This window comes from Eurosta solidaginis, chromosome 1 (genome assembly GCF_040869045.1).
Source record: "Eurosta solidaginis isolate ZX-2024a chromosome 1, ASM4086904v1, whole genome shotgun sequence".
Lineage (NCBI taxonomy): Eukaryota > Metazoa > Arthropoda > Insecta > Diptera > Tephritidae > Eurosta > Eurosta solidaginis.
Window position 1 is genome coordinate 284,930,516 of NC_090319.1, and position 18,042 is coordinate 284,948,557.

The following is an 18,042-nucleotide window of genomic DNA, read 5'->3' on the forward strand; positions in this document are numbered from 1 at the left end:
AGTGAGTTTTCTAGCTCCGTATCCCTCTCAATTCTCACGGAGTGCTTTGGATCATTGGGAGAATGAAGAAACAGAGGTCGTGATATGTACAAATAAGTTGGCAGATATCGCCGTTGTGTTCCATTTAAAACATGGGGCTAAAGGCAAAGCAGCGCATCTATTTTTGAAAAAGGATGTTTATTAAAGGCAGCGTTGCCAAACTAAAGACAATAAATTTACAAGTTGTTGGGTTGATGGCAAATAAGGACAAAACGAAGTACCTGCTGTCATCGTGCAAAGAGTCAGCCATAATTTCGAAATAGTAAAAGACTTCTTTTTTTTGGGAACCAGCATTAACACAAGCAACATCTGTTCTTAAATCCAGCGAAGAATAACTCTTGCCAATAAATGCTACTTAGGACTAGGTAGGCAATTGAAAAAGGAAGTCGTCTCTTGGTAAAGAAAATCATGCTCTACAAGTCACTTATAGTGCCCGCTATATGGTGCAGAAGCATGGACCATGACAATATTAGATGAAGCGGCTCTACGAGTGTTCGAGAGAAAAGTTCTTCGAAGGGTTTACGAACCTCTACGCGTTGGCAATGGCGAGTACCGAAGTAGATTTAATTATGAGCTGTACGAGCTTTACGCAGACATCGACATAGTCTAGCGAATTATAATGCAGTAGCTACGCTGGGCAGGCCATGTTATGCGAATGAAAGATGACGCTCCGGCCAAGTAAATATTTTCATCGCAACCCACATATGAAAGCAGAGCAAGAGGGCGGACCCCACTACGATGGAAAGACCAGGTGGAAAAAACTATTTAAATTCCCTTGGTATGACTAATTGGCGCCAGTTGGCTGAGCGAAGAAGCGATTGGCACGCCTTGTTGGACGGCTATAACCGTTTAAACGGTTAAGCGCTGTCATACAGTTGTCAAAAGGGGGGATTTATTAAATGATTTTGGACGATTTTATTAGAAATATTCATATTTATAAAAAAGAATGATCTATACTTTCTTCACAATAGTTCTAGTAATTCTTCTTCCAGTAATGGCTATCGAAACGCAGAATAATGAATGGTCGAAGAAGGAGTGCTGAAACACCTATTTCAAATATTTTAGTTTCTTAAACTTCTTGTTATAATGGTATTTTGAAAGGAAAATACGATTGATATAAAGATTTTTTTTGCAAAGATAATACCTTTTACATTGGTCTATGATTCTTTATTAAAAAAAATGTTTATAAAATAGGCGTGCCCCTTAACCAATGTGGGAGAAATATGTGTAACGGATTTTGACTATACGTCAATTGGTTTTGCTAAACGTTGGAAAATGCTTGATTGAAAAAGGAGAGTGCCACGAAATGACCACAAATTGTTTTCCTTTTTCATTTTCTTTTATAAATACTCTATAAGTAAAACATCATATTTACAACTTTTTATAAGATTTTGTCGGGCGCTATTCTCGAAAATTAAAAGAAACTGGGTTTGGACATTTTCAGTTGGAATGTGCCACGCCTTAATTTATTGTAATCTGCCCAGGAGTTGTAATATTTATTACTTACATGCAAAGGAATACATTGGGGGTGCGGTACAGTCTTTTTACGGAAAACAAAATTTTAAGACCACTCTAATGTACATCTGTTTACTACATATTTCATATCTTTGGATATTACGAATGTGATAAAATTACTGTTCAGCCTTATTCATGAAAGCACAGCCGAAGAGAGTCCCGTCCTTACTTGCGTTGTCGTTAATGCATTTGCGTACGTATGTATCAATAAATGTATGTAGGTGAACGTCTCGCAATGGGCTGATCAATGAAAAACTCTAGCATTACTTCAATATATCGTTGGTCTGAGAAGGAATGTTCCTCAAGAACACGCCGTTTTTTGACCGACCCATAAACGCTTTCGCTACATATAGTGAGGTCAATAACCTCTTTACGGTTTTTAACAATACAAATTGGTTCATTACCTACATTGCAAACCACCAGGTTAGTTGTTAAAAGGTAATCGAAAAGTGTCTCACCACGAGTGTTTATGTCGGAACTACCCCACTGGACTGAGTGGGCGTTTGCGTCCTTCCCAATGAACAGATGGCCCTTACTTAGGTCGGCCACCAGATCCTTTACCGTCTTTTGGGGAGGAGGTTCCTCTGCATGGTACGGCATATAAACGGAGGCTAGCGTTAATTGCGTGCCTCCGTTTTCCAAGCTATCCGCTGTAACGTCGCCATTGCTATAGTTAGGTAAGAGAAAGATGTCTAGCTCAGACTTTACCAAAATACAGGTTATAACTTTACCATCATCTGCAGATCGGATGAGATTAAACCCAATTGCCCCCAATCCGTGAGTTATTCACCCAGAGTTGTTGGATAAGGACCACGTCGACGTCGCCTTTAGAAAGGCGACTGATGAGGGCAGCCGAGTCTTCCTTACACTTGTTCGGGTTTATCAGCGTGATCTTGCTCAGACTCGCTTGCATTCATCCTTATGTCGTGGTCCTCCCCGTCGCTATGCAGCAGAGCATCCTCCATCGAAAAGTTGCACAGAGCCCCTGCGCAATATGACTTGACGGAAACTAGGCTTTCTGCATCGGCGAGCTCCGCTTCCACTTCGGGTGCCTCGATGTCCGTGTTCAAAGAGGCAACCGAAAGGGATGCGCGCTGTAGGTCGCCACTGTATACGTGAATTACGACCTCGCCGAGGTCGTAAAACACTCGTCCTTTACTCTGTTTAAGGGGCTCGAGAGCTTCTTCATTCAGGGTCAAAACGACCTGCCGCCTAGGTCCTAAAGCGTCATCGACCTGAATGAAACCCCAGTCATGATTCGGGAGAGCCGGGTTCATTAGCTGCAAATCCTGAAAATTCTATCAGGTTCTGTTGAAACTGCTGAAACCCATGCCCTAGCCCTTGGCCGAGCCGGAATGTCCTTCCAGTCGACGACCTCAATACACACAAGCACAACAGGCCTTGTGTCTCCTCAAGCGATGACCTTGATCTGGCCCTGGTCCATCCTGCGCCAGAACCTTGCGGCGGACTATCCGGAGACTCCATCAGAACATCGAGAACAGCGTTGCCGATTTCATTCCGGACGTACGGCCACTGGTCTTTAGGGATTACAGCACGGTTCAGGATTCCTATTAGAATCCGGCCCTTGGCTACCTCGGCAAAGCTGGGTTTGGCTACAGCCTTTTCGGCGCGGGTTTGATGTTCTCGTCGGACCTTTGGCGCTTATAAGGGGCTGCGCTTTCTACGTTTGTTGCCAGAGAACCCCGAAAATTCGGCAGCAGAGCTCGCGCCCTTTCCATCGGCTTCCCGACGTTCTCTGACAGCGTTTCCGGGGAACGCCCTCATACCTTTACAGGACTTTTGCAGCCCTTCTTTTGTTTCTGTGGAACGATCCCCTGTGGGACTCTTCTTGAGAATGGGTCCGACCCGTAGTTGCCCTCGCGGTCGAACCCCCGGATAATGGCTTGTTTATGGCTCCTTTCTCCTTTGACTCAATGTCACCAGATGGTGGGACCCCTGTCACAGCCGTGGGGAAACCAGTCGCCGTACTGGCGTCAGACGGACGCCCAGCATCAGCATGCGCGTCAGTGTTCGCCGTTGCCAGCGCAACTACCTTCGCCGCCATACTGGTGCCTCCCACCATCAGATGGGATCATCCATGGGGAGCCGACCCGTCGTTTCCAGTGCAGTCGTTCCCCTGGTAGAAATAATTTTTGCGGCCCCTTTTTCCATTGGCTCGGAAGTGGACATGTCGCGAGACCCCTGCCACAGCCGTGGGTTGGTTGCCCGTCCGGCGCTTTGTCGTTTTCCGGCATCAGAAGCGCGTCAGAGTTCGCCGTTGCCAGCGCAACTACCTTCGCCGCCATACTGGTGTCGACACCCACCAAGTCGCTCTTCCCTCTGCTTGCGGTAGTCATCCCTAGTGCGTTAGGGTGTATGGGTTCCCTTGGCCAGTGCGGTCCTTCTCCTTGTGGAGGAGGACGAAATTTTTTTTTTATTTTATTTATTATTCATCTTGTTCGTACGACCCCTTGCTAGACAAGGATCAATAAATTCGAAAGGGGAAGAAATGCCGTCCGCCGCGGCAGAGCCCCTTAGCGCGGTAAGACCATTTATACTCTCTGAGGTGGCCCAATGTCAGAGAGGCTCCGTGCAAATACAGCCAGATTAACCACACCGCTGCAAACATCCAATGGGCACGGTGCCGTATAACACCCTGGATTGGGAGGGGGAAGATCTTTGTCATCGCTCACCCTAGGACTAGGCCACCACAGTCACGGAAATCCATACGAACCTGCATCTTACCGGTTGACATAGTACCGTGGTCAGCGAATAAGCCCGCATCGCGGCAAGATGTCTGTCCTTCGGGAAGGTCCTCGAAGGTAAATCGCGCCAAATATTTTTTTATTTACATGTTCTACTACGACTCTCAATATCATCTGCAATTAAAAGGGTTCTGTGTATGTGATTTCGCAGCTGAAGCGAATTTTGAATATGAATCTTATCGCAGTTCTCTCTTGTACTACTATCTACTGATAGCTGTCATAGTTAGAGTATTTTCGTAAAACACATTTCGCGCAGATCATTTCGCTGAACATGGTTACTGTGCAGCACGTCTAAGTTAATTTTAATTTTCATTTCAAAAATTGGGGGTGGCAAGGGATTATTGATAAAGTTGTAAAAAAATCTTCAAAAGTTTACGGGAAAATATTGCTGCCTTTACAAAGCCTAAAATTTCATAATAACATTTGAACCCCTACCAAAGCTTAAAAACTTCAGGATTCTGCACACCCCGCGGCCAGTTTTTCTTTTAAATGCTAATTTAAAGTAAACTGGATTAGAAGACTTTAAGTTTGTTTAGACAAATTTATCTGTGCGAATGTAGTCGGAAGTTTGCTCACCCATAGAACAGCAGGGCATATGAGTAATTCGCTAATGTTTCCGCGGCTTAACCTTAAGAAGCATAAGTAGTATCCACACAGCATCGGTTAACTTCTTTGCTCAGTTATTAGGGCCAAATAGCCCATACTGGCATAAGACTAAAGTAAACGTCCTAAGGAGATGCGTTCTGGCTCAACAAACAAGAAAATAAAAAAAAGGTTAAGCATGTCCTTTATATACATAAATGGACAATATCAGCCAAAAATGTATCCCTATATAAAGAAATATATATATAAAATTTTGAATAAGAAATTGTAAAAATATTTATGGGAAATAAAAATATAAAAGAGGAGCACACATTACATGGTTTGGAAAGTTGACAGAGAAGGAGTCAACTTATCCATATATCGTCATTTAATTGCGCTCCGCCATGAACCAATAAACAGATCCCGCACTGAAATATGAGAGCAAAAAAATTATAGCTATGAAATAAATTTTCTATGCGTGACGTTACGCTTTTGACAACATGTTTCATTGCTGACGCAGTGTTCAGACTTTATTCTAGTCGGAGGAATTTGCTCCGCTCTTACCTCCTACAACATATTTCATCTCAAAGGTTTATTTTGGTCGAGTTGAAAACTAAATAGTTTTACTACTTAATATCTTTTGGTTCAAGTTTTCATTGTATACGTATGAAAAGCTGATTGTTTATAAGAGACGATTCGATGAAATGACGTGAATTCATTGTTCGTGTCTTAAGACATGTTTGTTTACATTTTACTCATAGTTTTTGTACGGAATGAGAATAGATAGAGTAAAATATATCTGTAAATCCAGCCAAAATTTAACATACAAAGATAAAATTGAGTTTAAGGTGACTATAAGAAATAAAAATAAATGTACGGCGCGACAACCTCCGAAGAGATTTTAAGCCGAGCTTCTCTTCCAATTTGTGTCGTGCTTGTTTTTTGAATTTTTTCTACAAATTGGCGAGACAGGACCTAATTTTTTTATGTCGACACTGAACGGCACCTCCAAGGCAGATAAGTTTTCACTCAGAGCCTTTCATGGCAGAAAAACACTTCTAGTTCTTGCCAAACACTGCCGAGGGGAGACCCCGCCTGTTTCTAACATATTGATGTTGTTTTGCCCGGGGTCTGAACCCTGGATCTTTGGTGTGGTATGCAGAGCACGTTACCATCACACCACGGCGGCCGCCAAGCAAACCAAAAAACTCTGTTTTAATTTGACTATCACTACGGGCAATTATATCAGGTTACCTGTTACATGTACGATCTTGGCATATCGTGCGGACTGGGACGCGGTTTTAAGCTAGTTTTACGGATATCTGAAAGGTGAACAGCCATTTTAAGATCGAGCGTGTTGTTGTTCATAATTTTATGCAGTTCTCCCAACTCTGGTTTTTTGGCAGTATACGATAACCCTATTAGCAGTTTGTAAACAGATAAAAGTAATTAAGTGTGCCCTTTGTACTTTTCTGTTTTTATTCACTAAAATACAGTCATTGTACACACGTAAATTTGACACCGCAATTCAACTCTGCAAACATACATACATATACATATATAAACAAACAATTATTTGGAAATTTTCTTTTGAAAAAGTATAGCAAGATGTTTTGTCGAAGCCACGTTGATTTTATTTCGCTGGTATATGCGTCAATATCAATCTGGTTGTTTAACTAATTAAAACTTTCCATTACAGTTATTAATTAAATAGGCGTATTAGGCTCCTATATCAGAAAATTTTTATGGGAAGGTCATTATAAACGCTCACTAAGATTGGCACGAATCTCCAAATTATAAGTCCTTAAAGGAGAAAAGATAGACCCACCAATAAGTATACCGAAATGATCAGGATGAAGAGCTGAGTTGATTTAGCCATGTCCGTCTGTCTGTATGTTTGTTTGCATGCAAACTAGTCCCTCAATTTTTGAGATATGTTTATAAAATATGGTGAGCTGGTATATTTAGGTGTCCGATTAGACATATGCTGGAACAGGTCGGATCGGACCACTACAGCATATATTCCCCATTCAACCGATTTTCCAGAAAAGAGGATTTTTGTCATATCTTCCTCAATTCTCTTTCGGGATTATTTTAAGAACATTTTCGGGACTATTTCAAATTTTTCTAAGACTATTTCTAGACCGTTTAGCAACTGTGTTCGAGATCTTCTTTGGGCTGCTTCGAATCCGTTGCTGGATTGTTTTCGTAATAATATCGTCGAGACTTTTTGGGAACTTACTCCATATAGTTTCAATATTATTTTCGAAAGTATTTCACGATTGTTTTGGTAATCATATCGCAAGAACTGCCACCGAATATTTTTGTACTATCGCCGGATCTGTTCGTTGTTTTTAGAACTATTTCAAGATCATTAATAAAAGTATTTGAGGGGAGTATTGGATTCTGCTTTTTTAAGAACTTGTGAGGGCGAGTTAACATCACCCATAAACAAACATGCACAGATACGAGTTAACAGCGCCATCAATGTTGCTGACATACGCCGTCTCAGCCATGGCAACATTAAGCCCTCTTGCTAAACATATTGGCACTTCCAACAAGGAACAGTGTGAGACGAAATAAGACTGACAAGTATACATGTGTTTGGTTAGGTGTGTATTCGAACTATAGGCAGATATTTTATGATTTTTGGTACCGAAAGGAGGAATGACCCAGTAGGTTCGGCCCAAAAACAAGTGAATAGAGAATGAGTTAGTTCGAAAACAATAATCAGGTGATCACTAATGCAATTTATGGTAATAAGAAATTAGTTCGAAAACAACGAAAAGACCACCAATGCAATTCCAATGAAAACAGCAGCTTCAACTAAAGGAGACAAATGAGAAGAAGTCAGTTCCGGACATAATCGTAATCTATGCGGTCAGGACTAATAGTTCTCCGCGAAAATAAAGAAAATACTCTAACTATCGTTAGAAATAAAGTGACAGTTCTAAAAACTTAAAGAAATATAAACTCCCTTAAATGCTTTGTCGGGAATGTGAATAAATTCGGTATAGCCAGTAAAACTGTTTATTCTCGGCGGCAAAATTATAAAATCTAAAACAATGTAATAATTTTTTAATAAAGTGCAGTGTCGGAAACATGGTGTTTATGGAGAGAAAGTTGTGTAGGACTTAGAGTCTGCCTCCAAAATGTGTCAGGACTTTGAGTAAACAGCGAAATATCAAATTTCGATATTGATTTTATAAATCTTGTTTCGCCAAAGATAGTTCAAATATCTGCCGATCATATATATATATATATATATATATATATATATATTATATATTATGTGACTGTGGTTTTAAACACAAAAAGCTTTAAATGGATGAAAATGTGTCAGGCCTTTGAGTCCAATTGAGTCATGTCGTTGAAGTTATAAATCTTCTTTCGCCAAAGACATTTGCAATACCGAGAAAAAGAAAAAAAAAGATGTATATTGGAACGATTTTCCGTCATCCCTTGTCAAATTTGGTTTTGAGACAAACCGGTTTCGGCGTTGTGCCATCATCAGTGTCGATTTTCGTTCTGATCTGTTGTTGTCATTTGTCCTGTATTTATAGTTCGTAGGTATATGAGCAGGTATTGTCAAATTGATGCTTGTGTATATTTAGTTATGTGTATGTGCTGTGGGTTCGTTCAGAACCGAGGGTGGTTTACTAATCGATTTGTGTGGCTGACTGGGGTAGGTAGAAATCTGTGATTTTAGTCGTTTGACCTTCTTTGTCGGTTTTTTGTTTTGGTGTGTTAATTGTTTTGTGTTTATTTGTTGTTGTGCGTTTGTCTGTTGTACCTGTGTGATTAAGTTGTTTCCTGTAAACAAGTTTTAAAGGCTCGAATATTGTGTCAGAAATGGTGTTTATCTGTTCGTTTATTATTCTACCGTCGAATGTTTTCTGTTTGTAGATTTCCATGTTTTCGAGTACGTTGAGACGTCGGCCCTTTTCTTGTATGTGAAGAACCCTAACTGTTTTATTGATGTTTGCTGGGGAACATTCATTCTCGACCATGTGATTCGCGAAGTTAGACTCGGGTATAATGTTTGGATTCCGTATTTTTTTGTTGTAATCTCTAATATGTTCTCTGAACCTCGTTCTTATTTGCCGTCCTGTTTGTCCTATGTAACTATGCTGGCATCCGCAGGTAAGCTTGTATACGCCGTGGCTGCTAAACGGATCCTCTGAGTTAATGTTAGTTCTTAGTTTTCGCCCTAGATTGTTCGATGTTTTGAATGCTGTGTTAATGTTGTATTTTTTAAAGAAATTTGCCAATTTATATGTTGCTTTTCCAGTATATGTCATAGTCGTCCAGCTATTATTTTCTTTTTCATTATTTCTTTTTGGTTCTCCATTTGTCCTTCTGAGCTTATCTACTAGTGCTTTTTTATATCCGTTGTTTGCAGCGATATTATATATGACCTCAAGTTCTCTCTTATATGCCTCTTGTGTAAGAGGTGTTCTTTCAAGTCTATGTACCAAGTGCCTTAATGCTGCATTTTTATGATGTTGAGGGTGATTTGAGGTATTGTGTATTATTGTGTCGGTGGCCGTTGACTTTCTATATATGTCATAGTTAAATCTTTTGGCTTCTTTATCAATATTTATCGTGAGGTCTAGATAGTTGATTCCTCCTTTTTTTTCGGTTTCCATTGTAAATTTTATATTGCCGTGCTGTTTGTTGAGGTACTCCAGTACGAGCTCTTCGTTATTAGTAGTTAAAACGCATATTATGTCATCCACGTATCTAGCATAAAATGACACGCCTAATTTGGACTTCAGCTCCTGTATGTACTTTTCTTCCAGATTTTGCATGAACACTTCCATAAGAATTGCTGATGTGGGGCTTCCCATTCCAAGACCGTTTGTTTGTCTATATATTTTATTGTTGAATTTAAAATAGTTTTGACGTAAAGTGGTTCTTAGCGTATTTGTGATTTGCATACTTTTTACTTTGTTTTTTGTGTTATGAACTATTGTTGAGCTAACTATGTCCAAAGTCTCCGATAGTGGTATAGATGGGTATAGATCTTTTATGTCAAAAGATACCAATTTGCTGTTTCTTGTTAGCTCTACGGTCTCGAGTCTCTCTATTAGTTCTGTTGTGTTAGCTATTGCATATTCGTTCCTTAGCTCCAGAGTGTCTATCAATATCGTTTTTAAATATTTGGACAGTTTGTAACATGGTGCCGTTTTAAAATTAATGATGGGCCTCATTGGCGTGTCCGGCTTGTGGATTTTTGGTAGCGCAACCAGTGGAGGAGCCGAAGGGTTCATTTGGACCAATCTATGTGCCATGTTAGAATCTACTATATTTGTTGCATTTTTTATAGCAACTTTGATTTGTTTTTGGTATTCATCTGTGGGATCCTCTCTCATTCTACGACATTTCATTTCCTCTATGAGATCCTCGGTTTTGGATATATATTTCTCTTTTTCGATTAGCACAGTGGTGTTTCCTTTGTCCGCTTTCGTTGTGACAATATTGTTTTTCCTTAGTTTATGCCGTAGATTCTTTATTGTTTTCTCCTCTGTATTCGCTTTTTCTCCTTCCTGTGCTTTCACCTCCTTTCTTATGATTTCTCTGCACATGTGTCTTGCGTGCTCCTGTTCTTCCTGTGGTATCAATGATATTGCGATCTCCGCATCTACAATCGCTTGCTCCGTTTTTCTTACTGTATTCTGGTCCATGATATTGTGCTTCAGGCCCTTTTCGAGAAGTTGTGCCTCTTCCTTGGTAATGGCCACTGTTGTGAGGTTAACGAACTTGTCATGAAACTGGTGAGTGTTTTGGTTTTGGTTACCCTCTCGTCGTCCTGCCAGCTTGTCCAATTTTCGGTTCAGCGACCTGTATTTTTGTTGTAGTTCCTGATCGACCTCTGTCTTAATGCGGTTGAAGCATTCCATTAATACAGTCGTAGGTAGTTGTTCTGCCAATCTTAAATGGATAGATAATAACTCGGCATTTATCTCATCCTTCTTCGAGTATAAGCTTTCCAACTCATATTTTAAAAAATCCTTTTCCGCTTTTCTAACTGTTTTCCTGCTAGATTTGGTATTTGCCTTTATTGTTATTTTTGCGAATTTCGGAGTAACATTCAATTCCAGGCATTGTTTGTTGAACCAAATGCTCGCCTTTGCTTTATATATTTTCAGTAGGCGTCGCTTGTAAATTGTTAGTAGTCCGTTCGCGTTCAAGTTAAAAGCCTGACAAGCAATAACTGACTTATCTTGTTTGGTTGATTTTCCGACAGGATGGAATCAACTATCTAGACCTCACGATAAATATTGATAAAGAAGCCAAAAGATTTAACTATGACATATATAGAAAGTCAACGGCCACCGACACAATAATACACAATACCTCAAATCACCCTCAACATCATAAAAATGCAGCATTAAGGCACTTGGTACATAGACTTGAAAGAACACCTCTTACACAAGAGGCATATAAGAGAGAACTTGAGGTCATATATAATATCGCTGCAAACAACGGATATAAAAAAGCACTAGTAGATAAGCTCAGAAGGACAAATGGAGAACCAAAAAGAAATAATGAAAAAGAAAATAATAGCTGGACGACTATGACATATACTGGAAAAGCAACATATAAATTGGCAAATTTCTTTAAAAAATACAACATTAACACAGCATTCAAAACATCGAACAATCTAGGGCGAAAACTAAGAACTAACATTAACTCAGAGGATCCGTTTAGCAGCCACGGCGTATACAAGCTTACCTGCGGATGCCAGCATAGTTACATAGGACAAACAGGACGGCAAATAAGAACGAGGTTCAGAGAACATATTAGAGATTACAACAAAAAAATACGGAATCCAAACATTATACCCGAGTCTAACTTCGCGAATCACATGGTCGAGAATGAATGTTCCCCAGCAAACATCAATAAAACAGTTAGGGTTCTTCACATACAAGAAAAGGGCCGACGTCTCAACGTACTCGAAAACATGGAAATCTACAAACAGAAAACATTCGACGGTAGAATAATAAACGAACAGATAAACACCATTTCTGACACAATATTCGAGCCTTTAAAACTTGTTTACAGGAAACAACTTAATCACACAGGTACAACAGACAAACGCACAACAACAAATAAACACAAAACAATTAACACACCAAAACAAAAAACCGACAAAGAAGGTCAAACGACTAAAATCACAGATTTCTACCTACCCCAGTCAGCCACACAAATCGATTAGTAAACCACCCTCGGTTCTGAACGAACCCACAGCACATACACATAACTAAATATACACAAGCATCAATTTGACAATACCTGCTCATATACCTACGAACTATAAATACAGGACAAATGACAACAACAGATCAGAACGAAAATCGACACTGATGATGGCACAACGCCGAAACCGGTTTGTCTCAAAACCAAATTTGACAAGGGATGACGGAAAATCGTTCCAATATACATCATTTATCCACCCTGTCGGAAAATCAACCAAACAAGATAAGTCAGTTATTGCTTGTCAGGCTTTTAACTTGAACGCGAACGGACTACTAACAATTTACAAGCGACGCCTACTGAAAATATATAAAGCAAAGGCGAGCATTTGGTTCAACAAACAATGCCTGGAATTGAATGTTACTCCGAAATTCGCAAAAATAACAATAAAGGCAAATACCAAATCTAGCAGGAAAACAGTTAGAAAAGCGGAAAAGGATTTTTTAAAATATGAGTTGGAAAGCTTATACTCGAAGAAGGATGAGATAAATGCCGAGTTATTATCTATCCATTTAAGATTGGCAGAACAACTACCTACGACTGTATTAATGGAATGCTTCAACCGCATTAAGACAGAGGTCGATCAGGAACTACAACAAAAATACAGGTCGCTGAACCGAAAATTGGACAAGCTGGCAGGACGACGAGAGGGTAACCAAAACCAAAACACTCACCAGTTTCATGACAAGTTCGTTAACCTCACAACAGTGGCCATTACCAAGGAAGAGGCACAACTTCTCGAAAAGGGCCTGAAGCACAATATCATGGACCAGAATACAGTAAGAAAAACGGAGCAAGCGATTGTAGATGCGGAGATCGCAATATCATTGATACCACAGGAAGAACAGGAGCACGCAAGACACATGTGCAGAGAAATCATAAGAAAGGAGGTGAAAGCACAGGAAGGAGAAAAAGCGAATACAGAGGAGAAAACAATAAAGAATCTACGGCATAAACTAAGGAAAAACAATATTGTCACAACGAAAGCGGACAAAGGAAACACCACTGTGCTAATCGAAAAAGAGAAATATATATCCAAAACCGAGGATCTCATAGAGGAAATGAAATGTCGTAGAATGAGAGAGGATCCCACAGATGAATACCAAAAACAAATCAAAGTTGCTATAAAAAATGCAACAAATATAGTAGATTCTAACATGGCACATAGATTGGTCCAAATGAACCCTTCGGCTCCTCCACTGGTTGCGCTACCAAAAATCCACAAGCCGGACACGCCAATGAGGCCCATCATTAATTTTAAAACGGCACCATGTTACAAACTGTCCAAATATTTAAAAACGATATTGATAGACACTCTGGAGCTAAGGAACGAATATGCAATAGCTAACACAACAGAACTAATAGAGAGACTCGAGACCGTAGAGCTAACAAGAAACAGCAAATTGGTATCTTTTGACATAAAAGATCTATACCCATCTATACCACTATCGGAGACTTTGGACATAGTTAGCTCAACAATAGTTCATAACACAAAAAACAAAGTAAAAAGTATGCAAATCACAAATACGCTAAGAACCACTTTACGTCAAAACTATTTTAAATTCAACAATAAAATATATAGACAAACAAACGGTCTTGGAATGGGAAGCCCCACATCAGCAATTCTTATGGAAGTGTTCATGCAAAATCTGGAAGAAAAGTACATACAGGAGCTGAAGTCCAAATTAGGCGTGTCATTTTATGCTAGATACGTGGATGACATAATATGCGTTTTAACTACTAATAACGAAGAGCTCGTACTGGAGTACCTCAACAAACAGCACGGCAATATAAAATTTACAATGGAAACCGAAAAAAAAGGAGGAATCAACTATCTAGACCTCACGATAAATATTGATAAAGAAGCCAAAAGATTTAACTATGACATATATAGAAAGTCAACGGCCACCGACACAATAATACACAATACCTCAAATCACCCTCAACATCATAAAAATGCAGCATTAAGGCACTTGGTACATAGACTTGAAAGAACACCTCTTACACAAGAGGCATATAAGAGAGAACTTGAGGTCATATATAATATCGCTGCAAACAACGGATATAAAAAAGCACTAGTAGATAAGCTCAGAAGGACAAATGGAGAACCAAAAAGAAATAATGAAAAAGAAAATAATAGCTGGACGACTATGACATATACTGGAAAAGCAACATATAAATTGGCAAATTTCTTTAAAAAATACAACATTAACACAGCATTCAAAACATCGAACAATCTAGGGCGAAAACTAAGAACTAACATTAACTCAGAGGATCCGTTTAGCAGCCACGGCGTATACAAGCTTACCTGCGGATGCCAGCATAGTTACATAGGACAAACAGGACGGCAAATAAGAACGAGGTTCAGAGAACATATTAGAGATTACAACAAAAAAATACGGAATCCAAACATTATACCCGAGTCTAACTTCGCGAATCACATGGTCGAGAATGAATGTTCCCCAGCAAACATCAATAAAACAGTTAGGGTTCTTCACATACAAGAAAAGGGCCGACGTCTCAACGTACTCGAAAACATGGAAATCTACAAACAGAAAACATTCGACGGTAGAATAATAAACGAACAGATAAACACCATTTCTGACACAATATTCGAGCCTTTAAAACTTGTTTACAGGAAACAACTTAATCACACAGGTACAACAGACAAACGCACAACAACAAATAAACACAAAACAATTAACACACCAAAACAAAAAAACCGACAAAGAAGGTCAAACGACTAAAATCACAGATTTCTACCTACCCCAGTCAGCCACACAAATCGATTAGTAAACCACCCTCGGTTCTGAACGAACCCACAGCACATACACATAACTAAATATACACAAGCATCAATTTGACAATACCTGCTCATATACCTACGAACTATAAATACAGGACAAATGACAACAACAGATCAGAACGAAAATCGACACTGATGATGGCACAACGCCGAAACCGGTTTGTCTCAAAACCAAATTTGACAAGGGATGACGGAAAATCGTTCCAATATACATCATTTATCCACCCTGTCGGAAAATCAACCAAACAAGATAAGTCAGAAAAAAAAAGGTTTATTACTTATTTTCTTATGCCGACCCAAAAGTCAGTGTATGAGCAAGAACCCCACCCCATCCGCTGAAGCATAGCTGGTTGACCTTAAACAGAGTATACTCCTTGAACTCTATACCTATATGGTCGGGTAGGCAATCCATGGTTCGACCCCGTACTGTGGCACTGCCTATTAATGTCCTTTTGGTATTTTGTTGTAGTAAGGCTGGCTGTTCATTCCTTGATAAAGAATGTCGGCTAAGTGTTGGGCATCATGGACCGACAGGTTCGTTACAAACTTCACTATACCCTTCCTTCTGCTTATTACCGTGTGCTTATCTCCGCGACTGCGAGTATTTCGCGATTTATTGGAACCATTTAAAGATTGTTTTCTAAACGATCTCGTTATTTTTTTCAAAATCATATCTTCGCATATCGTGCGGACTGCGTTTAGGCTAGTTTTACGGATATGTGAAAGATGTTTAAGCCTTTCGACCCGGACGCTACGGATGTGTACCACCTAAACTTCAAACGTTTCTTAACCGTTTCAATTAAATTAGTTTGAGTTTTGCTGTTGCCCTGACCATATACATATATTCTTTTCTAAATACATACTAACAAGTCCCGTTACAACTGGTTGTTATTTGTTTTTACTATATCTTTTTTGTGCATTGAAGAGCAGTAAAATTGAAGTGCGAAGTTAGTTTTTTCAAGATTTTTCTATGATATTAAGTGTTAAAAGCGCCAAAAAGATTTAAAATAAATAAAGATATATGTTTTAAAAGTGTTCACAATTTCAAACGTAAGTGTTTATTAAAAACATATATTTTTACGCTTTTTTTAACATATGTTACCTATATGTACCAGTCGCCCGGCGGTAAGTACTAAAATTTATTATTCCGCCAGAAAATGTACCCTGAAGATATCCGAAAAATTCTAGAAGATGAAACTGATAGTGCTAGTGACTATGAGGACATTTCAAGAGGGAGCTCCCACAATTTCATACCAAGTGATTGCACTAGTTCCAGTGGTAACGAAGAGTCCGCAAACGAGGAGAATGTGGCTGCTGGGGGAGAAGTCACACCAATGGGTGTATCGAGTTCTAACAGTGATAACGAAGAATCAAGAGATAAAATTGCTTCAAAACCCATCGCATCAAACACTAATATTATATGGAATACTCCTGATGAGAATTTCGTACGGAAAAATATGTTTATGAACCTCGAAATTACACAATAGCAGAGAACATACTAGAAAAGATATACCTAAGTTATCTGGAAAAAAACTGAAGAGACGTGAAACGGAGTTCAAGTGCACATCAACTGGACTGTTGTGCCCAAAACGGCAAGACACTAAAGAAGTATTGGTACTGAGCAATTGTCACGTAGTTACTGTAGCGACTGTGACAAAAACCTTGAAAGAGGCGAAAAAATTGAAGTACCATGTCCAAATCAAATAAAATTTTATCGGGAGATTATGGGAGGGCTCGATTTAGCTGATCAAATGTCTGGACTTTACGAATACGATATGAAATCGGATAAGTGGTGGAAGAAGGTATTTTATAAGCTTTTATTTACCTTCACTTGGCTGTTGTATGTAATGGAATCTTGCAAGCTAAATTTGATACACTTCCCGGTGTCCGATTGAGCTGAAATTTTGCACACATGTATAACTCCGATTACAATGCCATATTACTTTGTGAGAATTCGATAAATTAATCGATAACACAGTTATCGGTAAAGATTTGTGTTTACTTTGGCATAATAGCCTAAGTCCCATACAAACCCGCCGGTACCTAACCGTGGATTTTGAGATTTAGACGTGGTGAATCACGCGTGTCACACGTGGTGAATCTCACGCTTGCGAACAGCGGAGACACAACCCTCTGCTGTATTTCTGTGTATAGCCAACATAGCTGCATTTTTAAGGCTGTTTAACTCTGTAATCTTTTCTGTAATTTATTTTGCTTTTGGAAAAATTACCTATTTGAAAAAAGCTGGCTGAAAAATATTGGCATAACAGCTTAAGTTAAATCAAGAATGGAAAATCTTGGAAAATTTGAGCAGATGTGGCAATTACGCGCATTCGTTGAACGAAATATTGAAAATCTATTGATCATCGCTAGGAAGTTAGCGGCGTTCCATCAACTAAGCAGCACTTTAGCAATACTACTGTTATTATTTGGCTGCTCAAACATACCCATATTAATTGTGCATTAAATCTAAAATATACAACTCAAAAATGACTCCGGTTGTTATGTCCGCAGCATTTATTTGGTTCAAATACACAACCAATGGCGGCCACCGTGGTGTGATGGTAGCGTGCTCCGCCTATCACACCGTATGCCCTGGGTTCAACTCCCGGGCAAAGCAACATCAAAATTTTAGAAATAAGATTTTTCAATTAGAAGAAAATTTTTCTAAGCGGGGTCGCCCCTCGGCAGTGTCTGGCAAGCGCTCCGATTGTATTTCTGCCATGAAAAGCTCTCAGTGAAAACTCATCTGCCTTGCAGATGCCGTTCGGAGTCGGCATAAAACATGTAGGTCCCGTCCGGCCAATTTGTAGGGAAAAATCAAGAGGAGCACGACGCAAATTGGAAGAGAAGCTCGGCCTTAGATCTCTTCGGAGGTTATCGCGCCTTACATTTATTTTTTTATTTTCATAGTAATTTACACGGGTCATCAATTCTTTCTCTGGTTCAAAAGCTGAACTACCAGCGCTACCGTCATCAGCTCAGTGTCATCATTGCCAGTAGCGCCAATAACACCAAACTCGTGCCTGACACACAAAAGTCGTTTCACTCAATAGCGCAAGTGAAATGTACTAC

At 39.5% G+C, this 18,042-nt stretch overlaps 1 long non-coding RNA gene across 3 annotated transcripts in view; it reads right to left on the bottom strand.

The window, feature by feature from the left end:
• LOC137237413 (uncharacterized) overlaps positions 1–18,042 on the bottom strand; it is a 59,061-nt gene that overhangs the window by 14,097 nt on the left and 26,922 nt on the right. The gene's annotated exons all lie outside the window — the stretch shown is intronic.